This window comes from Octopus bimaculoides, chromosome 21, assembly GCF_001194135.2.
Source record: "Octopus bimaculoides isolate UCB-OBI-ISO-001 chromosome 21, ASM119413v2, whole genome shotgun sequence".
NCBI lineage: Eukaryota > Metazoa > Mollusca > Cephalopoda > Octopoda > Octopodidae > Octopus > Octopus bimaculoides.
In genome coordinates this window covers 20123208-20130054 of record NC_069001.1, presented here as the reverse complement: position 1 = coordinate 20130054, position 6847 = coordinate 20123208, and the positions used below count along the sequence as shown (strand labels likewise).

Sequence of the window (6847 nt, the reverse complement as noted above, 5' to 3'; positions counted from 1 at the left end):
GAGAGGGAGAGAGGGAGGGAGAGAGGAGGAGAGAGATAGGGAGAGAGAGAGAGATAGGGAGAGAGAGATAGGGAGAGAGAGAGAGAGATAGGGAGAGAGAGAGAGAGAGAGATAGGGAGAGAGAGAGAGAGAGATAGGGAGAGAGAGAGAGAGAGAGAGTGTGTGTGTGTGTGTGTGTGAAAGAGACAGGCAGAAAGTGTGTATGTGTCTTTTTATGGTGAATACTGGAAAGAGATTTAAACACTGGTGAATCAACCAATAAACAGGCGCTTTCAAACAAATTGCCAAGAGGTATTTGTTCTGCTTTAGTTGTACAGATAATCTCTTGCTACTATAGCCATTGTAAATGCAGTGAAACAGCAACTGGCCTCCTGGAAACCTGTAACCAATGATGATATTTACATTATTTACCTTTGACGGATATTTGTCTTCATCTTGTTTTTTGTTAACACGTTTTGGCTGATATACCCTCCAGCCTTCATCAGGTGTCTTGGGGAAATTTCAAACCTGGGTTCTCATTCCTAAGGTATTTTTTGATGTTGTTATTATTATTATTATTATTATTATTATTATTATTCAGGTCACTGCCTGGAATCGAACTTGGAATCTTAGGGTTAGTAGCCTGTGCTCTTAACCCCAAGATTTCGAATTCGATTCCAGGCAGTGACCTGAACAACAACAACAACAACAACAACAGCAACAACAACAACAACAATAATAATAAAAAAATCGAAAAATACCTTAGGAACGAGAACCCAGGTTCGAAATTTCCCCAAGACACCTGATGAAGGCTGGAGCGTATATCAGCCGAAATGTTGTGTTAACAATAAACAAGATGAGAACAAATATCCGTCAAATGTAAATAATATAAATAATGTACATAATTCCTCATCTCTTAAATATAGAACTGAATGATGATGATGTTTACAAAAATGAACATAAAAAGAAAGAGAAAAAAAAGAGGGGAGGGTGTGTGTGAGAGAAAGAGAGAGAGGGAGAGAAATGCATGGAAAATGAAGAAATTTTAGATACTAATAGTTTAAACACCCTGTTCTGTTGACAAATAAAACTAAACAGAAAAATACTTTTATCTTTTTCTGACTGTTCAAGGGATGAGACATTAAAAGTAATCTCCTTCAGATATCTTCTCATTTCCATGTATATTAGTACCACCATCACTATATCGTTATCAGTAAGGTAATATATGTAAATAAAGACAACTGTCAACAGAAGATTGCTTTATTCAAACAAACAACATACACACACATGCACACAAATAAAAAAAAAAAGATAACATAATACAAATAAAAATAACAGTAAATAAAAATGAAAGCATGAAATAGGAACTGTTTCTTTTTAAAAGAAAGGCAAAATAATGGCAAGAAAGTAAAAAATAAAATTTAAAATATATAACAAAAGAAACAAAATAAATAAATGAACAAACAAACCAAAAGTGCAAGAATCATTTAAAAGAAGCTGAAGCAAAGCGAAGCAATAGAAAAACAAGCTACATGCAGGAAGGAAGAAGATGAAAAGTAAATTAAAACAATAATTGCAACAAGATTATTATCATTATTAAATAATAATAATAATAATAATAATGATGATGATAATAATAATAATAATGATGATATTCAGCCACATGCAGTTCTCTTTTCTAGGAGGGGAGTGGGGAATATTTTTTTATATATGAGCCCATTTGATCACAACATTACAAGCTGCACAAATACACAATGCTACATACAGTAACACATAGGCCTAGTTGACTTGGAGACACATCAGCAATGCAATACAAACTGAAGATTGTCCAGCTGGCAGTTCAACACCTGTCTTATATCTTGGACAACTGAAATTCTCCTGTTTCGACATTTCTGAATATGCGTGTCAGCACACATGCATGCATACATGATTTCGGCATGTTGGGTTGGTAGTTAATAATTAGTAAAGTTTAGTAGTATTTAGTAAGAAAAGCAATAAGAAATCATGCAGTTTCAAATTTGGGGGAATTTCTTAGGGTACCAAAAATTAAAGAAAAAAAAAAAAGAAATAGAACCTAAATATAAAAGGAAATTATAAAAAAAATACCATACCTATACCAAGCACATCTACGGTGGAGTTCATGTGTATATATGTATATGTGTGTGTGTGTGTATGTGTGTATATATATATATATATATATATATATATATATACACATATACAGACACACACACACACGCATACACGCACACACACACATTCACACACGCATATATATATATATTATTTATTCATTTATATATATATATATATATGTATGGGTGTATGAATGTGAGGGAACATGCATGTAACCTTGATAAATATGTATCCATCAAAGAAATAAAAGAAACACACCGCTAAAACAAGACAAGCAGAGAAAGAAAATTGAAAATAGAAATCCAGAGAGAATTTCAGCTATAGATCCTTCCATGACTGCATAAATAGCAACAACGACAGCAAAATCAATGCCATTCTGAATGATGGCTTCTAACAAGACATCAGACCAAGGGTTGCGAAGAAAAAGAAAATATGTGCAACTGCTTCCAAACACAACTGGTAAGTAAGAATTTAGGACGAAGCATAATAATACGGCTTGACTAAGCTGGTCCCAGTGTTTTTAATAATAATGATTGATGGTACTATATGATTGATGGTACATATATAGTACTATATAGTATGGAAAAAGAAGTGATTCCTCCCCTACTTAATTTTTCTCTCAACATATTTTGTCATTCATGCACACTGACATTGCTCATCTAATGCAGTATAATTTCATTTCTTTTTAACCTTGCATGTCCAATGCATTTAAGATTTATGTTTTGCTACCCTGTAGAACTGCTGTTAGTACGCAATCTACTTTTCACTCAGAGAGAGAAATCTTTTGTTACCATCAGAGGTAATAGCTCTCTGAACTTTCTGCAGCCTGTTCGTATTTTAGCAACTGTACTTTCAGAACAACCCCATCTGCTGCTAATTCAGTTACCTAAGTAATAGAAGGTATTTACTTCTTTTAGGCATCCTCCTGGGCATTAGAGAAAATCTATTTCCCATATGTTCCTAGTGTTTCCTGCTCTTGCATATCTGCCACATACAAAGTGTGCTTTCTCTGTTATACTATTGAATCTCTTGTGTGTCCATAGTTTGTGCTGGGTACACCATATGGATCCTCTACCTACGCCATTTCAACATAGTGAACTAGACAAAGAAGTACAAAATGTTTGAAGAAAAAACATGGTACATAAAAAAAAACCCAAAAACAAATGATGAAAAGAAATCATATAACAAAAGGGAAATGAAATGATGCCAAACACCAGGAGTAGACAGGGATATTAATAGATATCATAGAAAGAATGAGAGGAAAGACAATAGAAGGTTGCCAGGAATAACCAAAATTGAAAATTTCAAAATAAAAACACTGTAATAAGACAATATTTTAATAGAATAAGACATTCATCTTAAAAACCAAAATAAATGAGGCTATGAAATGGAATCTTCCAAAAATAATCGAAATGACTGACCATAAAAATGAGATTAATCATATGCTTTCTTACTATAAGAGCCTAATGTTAACACTAAGAAGATATATCAACACCTAGATACAAATAGCTAACTCAGAAACAGAATAGGTTCAAATAAATGTCAAAGTATAAGATAACATTAGAAAATTGCTGACAGAAAAACAAGATTATGATAGACCTATGCATTAATAGATATGCATAAATTGCAACCAGTAGTTATATAATTAAAATTTTCAGTTCACAATTTTAAGGTTCTGAGTCTGATCAGTCTGTATAGAAAGTAAAATTGGGTAAACTGAATCAGCAAAAAAAGGCAGTGACCTGGGCTGTACCTGTTCTTGGGTGGTAGATTTAATCTGTTATCCAGTTTAATACTGCCACCTGATCTTTGGGTATCTTTAATGGAATCTACTATGTTGCAAGTATTCAGGCCTCTGAGAATAACTTATGAAATATAATTTCCTTCTCCCCAGCCCCAACCAGTCATAAAGTCCCTGTAAAAAGGATTCATGAAAACCTGCATTCCTAAATGGAAACAACAAAAATATCAAATCACAAGGAAGGAAACAATTTACGTTCCATCTGACTCTTGTCCTACTAAACATTTCTGAATTCTCAGAAAGGTTTGAAGGTTGATACAATCAAGATAGATCTCTTGTTCTATATACATCATATAGCATTAGAAAATATTTTAGAAACTGTAAAATCTTTAATATCAGTCAATCAATCAATTACAGTTCATAGTCTTGAGTGCACAGCAAAAGGGACAACCTCTGCCCTCCATCGTTTTCAGTCGTCAACTAACCATCTTCTTCCCAATCATTTTTTATGTTGTTCACCCAGCCATTTCTAGTGTCTCTGCAGTATTAGCAGTTGTTAAAATAGAGAAAGAAAACAACTAGAAAACAAAAAGCCATCTAAAAATATCATTACTTGATACAGCATGCATTTTCAGAAAAGTTCTCTTCATAAATGAAACAGATTAACAGAAAAAAATAACACTGCATTCACCTGATTATATGACGTTGGGCTTAATAATGTCAAATAAAAACCCTAACAGATGAATAATGAGGAGTTTCTAACACTGACAAAATTTTCAAGGAATCACTTCAAGTCCATGTGTGAATGCTAGATACTTAGTGAAGAAAGACAAGTTGTCCTTGACAGGACATTTCTTTATATCAGACATGCATATTGCCTCTGCCAATCAATTTCTTTTTGACTAGCCACAACGAAAATATTTATAAAGAAGATGTGCTTTTTTTATTATGTTTTAGAATGTAAAGAAATGACAGAAAATACTGATTAAACTTCACTGCTGCCAGTTTATGTTTAACTAGGCACAAAGGCACTGTATTATTTGATAGCAAAATGAAAAGTGATATACATGCTTTTCTCAAGAGCATTAGTGGGCAAAAATAAAGTGAAAGGTCTCAACTGGAGAACAAGAATATATGACTACTCCAGCATCATGTAAATAACAAAAATAATAATTTTGAAAACTTGCAAAAAGTTACAAATTTCACACACTGGAGGACATAACTAGAAAGCAAAACAAAAAAAAAAAGCCAAGTTAACGAAGAAGGATTTGAAATCCATAATAAATAACAGCTTCTAACAATTGGCACATGACCACAAATTTTATTTCATCACCAAAACTGACCTTGGCAGGATTTGCCTAAAACACAGAGGGAGACAATAATGCTCCTAGAGGGATACAACAATGTTCTAACTTTTCCATAAGGCAACAATTTGGGTTTTTAGGGTTTTATGTTTTTGTGGGAGAGGGCACATGTGCACATAAATGTATGTGCATTAAAAATTTAACATATTTTATCACTCAAAGATGAATGATAAGATGGGCATTTTCATCTGCTACTCTAGTGATTCCATTGCCCAATACTCTTAGTAATAACACAATTTATATAGGATTGCACCTATTTATATAGTGAAGGCAAGTGGCTTAGTGATTAGGGTAATCAGCTTAGATTCATAAGGTCATGAATTCAATTCCTGGCAGCACATTGTGTCCTTGAGCAAAACACTTTATTTCACATTGCTCCAGTTCACTCAACTGGCAAAAATGAGTTGTACCTGTATTTCAAAGGGCTCGCCTTGTCACATTGTGTCATACTGAATCTCCCTGAGAACTACATTAAGGGTATGCATGTCTGTGGAGTGCTCAGCCAGTTGCACATTAATTTCACAAGCAGGCTGCTCCATTGATCTGATCAACTGGAACTTTCATCACTGCAAATGACAGAGCGCTAGTCAATTTATATAGATGAGGAAACAAAATAGATTTACTGAGAATACTAAATTGGAGAAACTAATTCAGAAAGCAAAATCTGCAAAGAAGCAATTATTATTTAGTCCCCTGTTCAAATTTGATTAAGTAGCACTATAATCAAGGGCTTTTTAATCAGAGTTGACCTATTTTCCCCCCCACTTTTTTTTGACAGGTTTTTTTTTGGGTTTTTGGCAAGTATAATGTATCTATGACTATATATTATCCAATGAAGCCTTCTTTTTTTTAAAAAAAAATCTACAAGGGTTTGATAAGAGAGATATGAATGTTTTTTTCAAGACTGCTGAGCAAATGTATTTGGCCTACCCATTACAATAAAAAATATATAAAATACAGCAGGAACAAAACAAATTATGATCATAGTTAAATCGAAATTACTGGTTATGAAGACAATTATTAGGGGAAAGGAATGAGAAGTAATCAAAACAAAGCAAGAAATTGAAACAAATAAAGCAAAATAGAAACTGCAATGTATTTAAGAAATTATGCAAGAAACATTAGTGATGATAATGAGGATAACTTAGATATTTTAATAAGACTCCTTTTGAGGTGAGGGGGTGTATTTTTTTTAAAGAAAAGACACGTTTTCATAAAAAATGAAACTGAATGAGGAAATGAAAATTAATAATATGACTGATATAGTTTGTCCAAAACGACAAATACCAATTATTTTCCCTCTTTTAACGAACAGATTTCAATATATGATTAGCATTTCTTTCAGTGGCCTTAGATACAAATTATACCAGGTATAAATTGAAATGAAGTTGTATCAGAAACAGTAGTGATAATTTAAAATTATAATAATAACGATTCTGAAAAGATCATATATTTTCAAAAAGTATTATGTAAGATTTAGTCGCTTCAGAGTAATGCATCAAATCTGCAGCTCTTCTGTTTGTAAGAAATAAACAATAAAAAAGTCATTAAATTAATATTATATTCACTAGGTTTCATATATATATACATATATATATATACATATATATATATATATATGTATATA

At 32.6% G+C, this 6847-nt stretch overlaps 1 protein-coding gene across 20 annotated transcripts in view; it reads right to left on the bottom strand.

Annotated features, from left to right (window-relative positions):
- Positions 1–6847, bottom strand: part of LOC106874170 (ensconsin) — a 310838-nt gene that overhangs the window by 125057 nt on the left and 178934 nt on the right. The window lies entirely within an intron of this gene.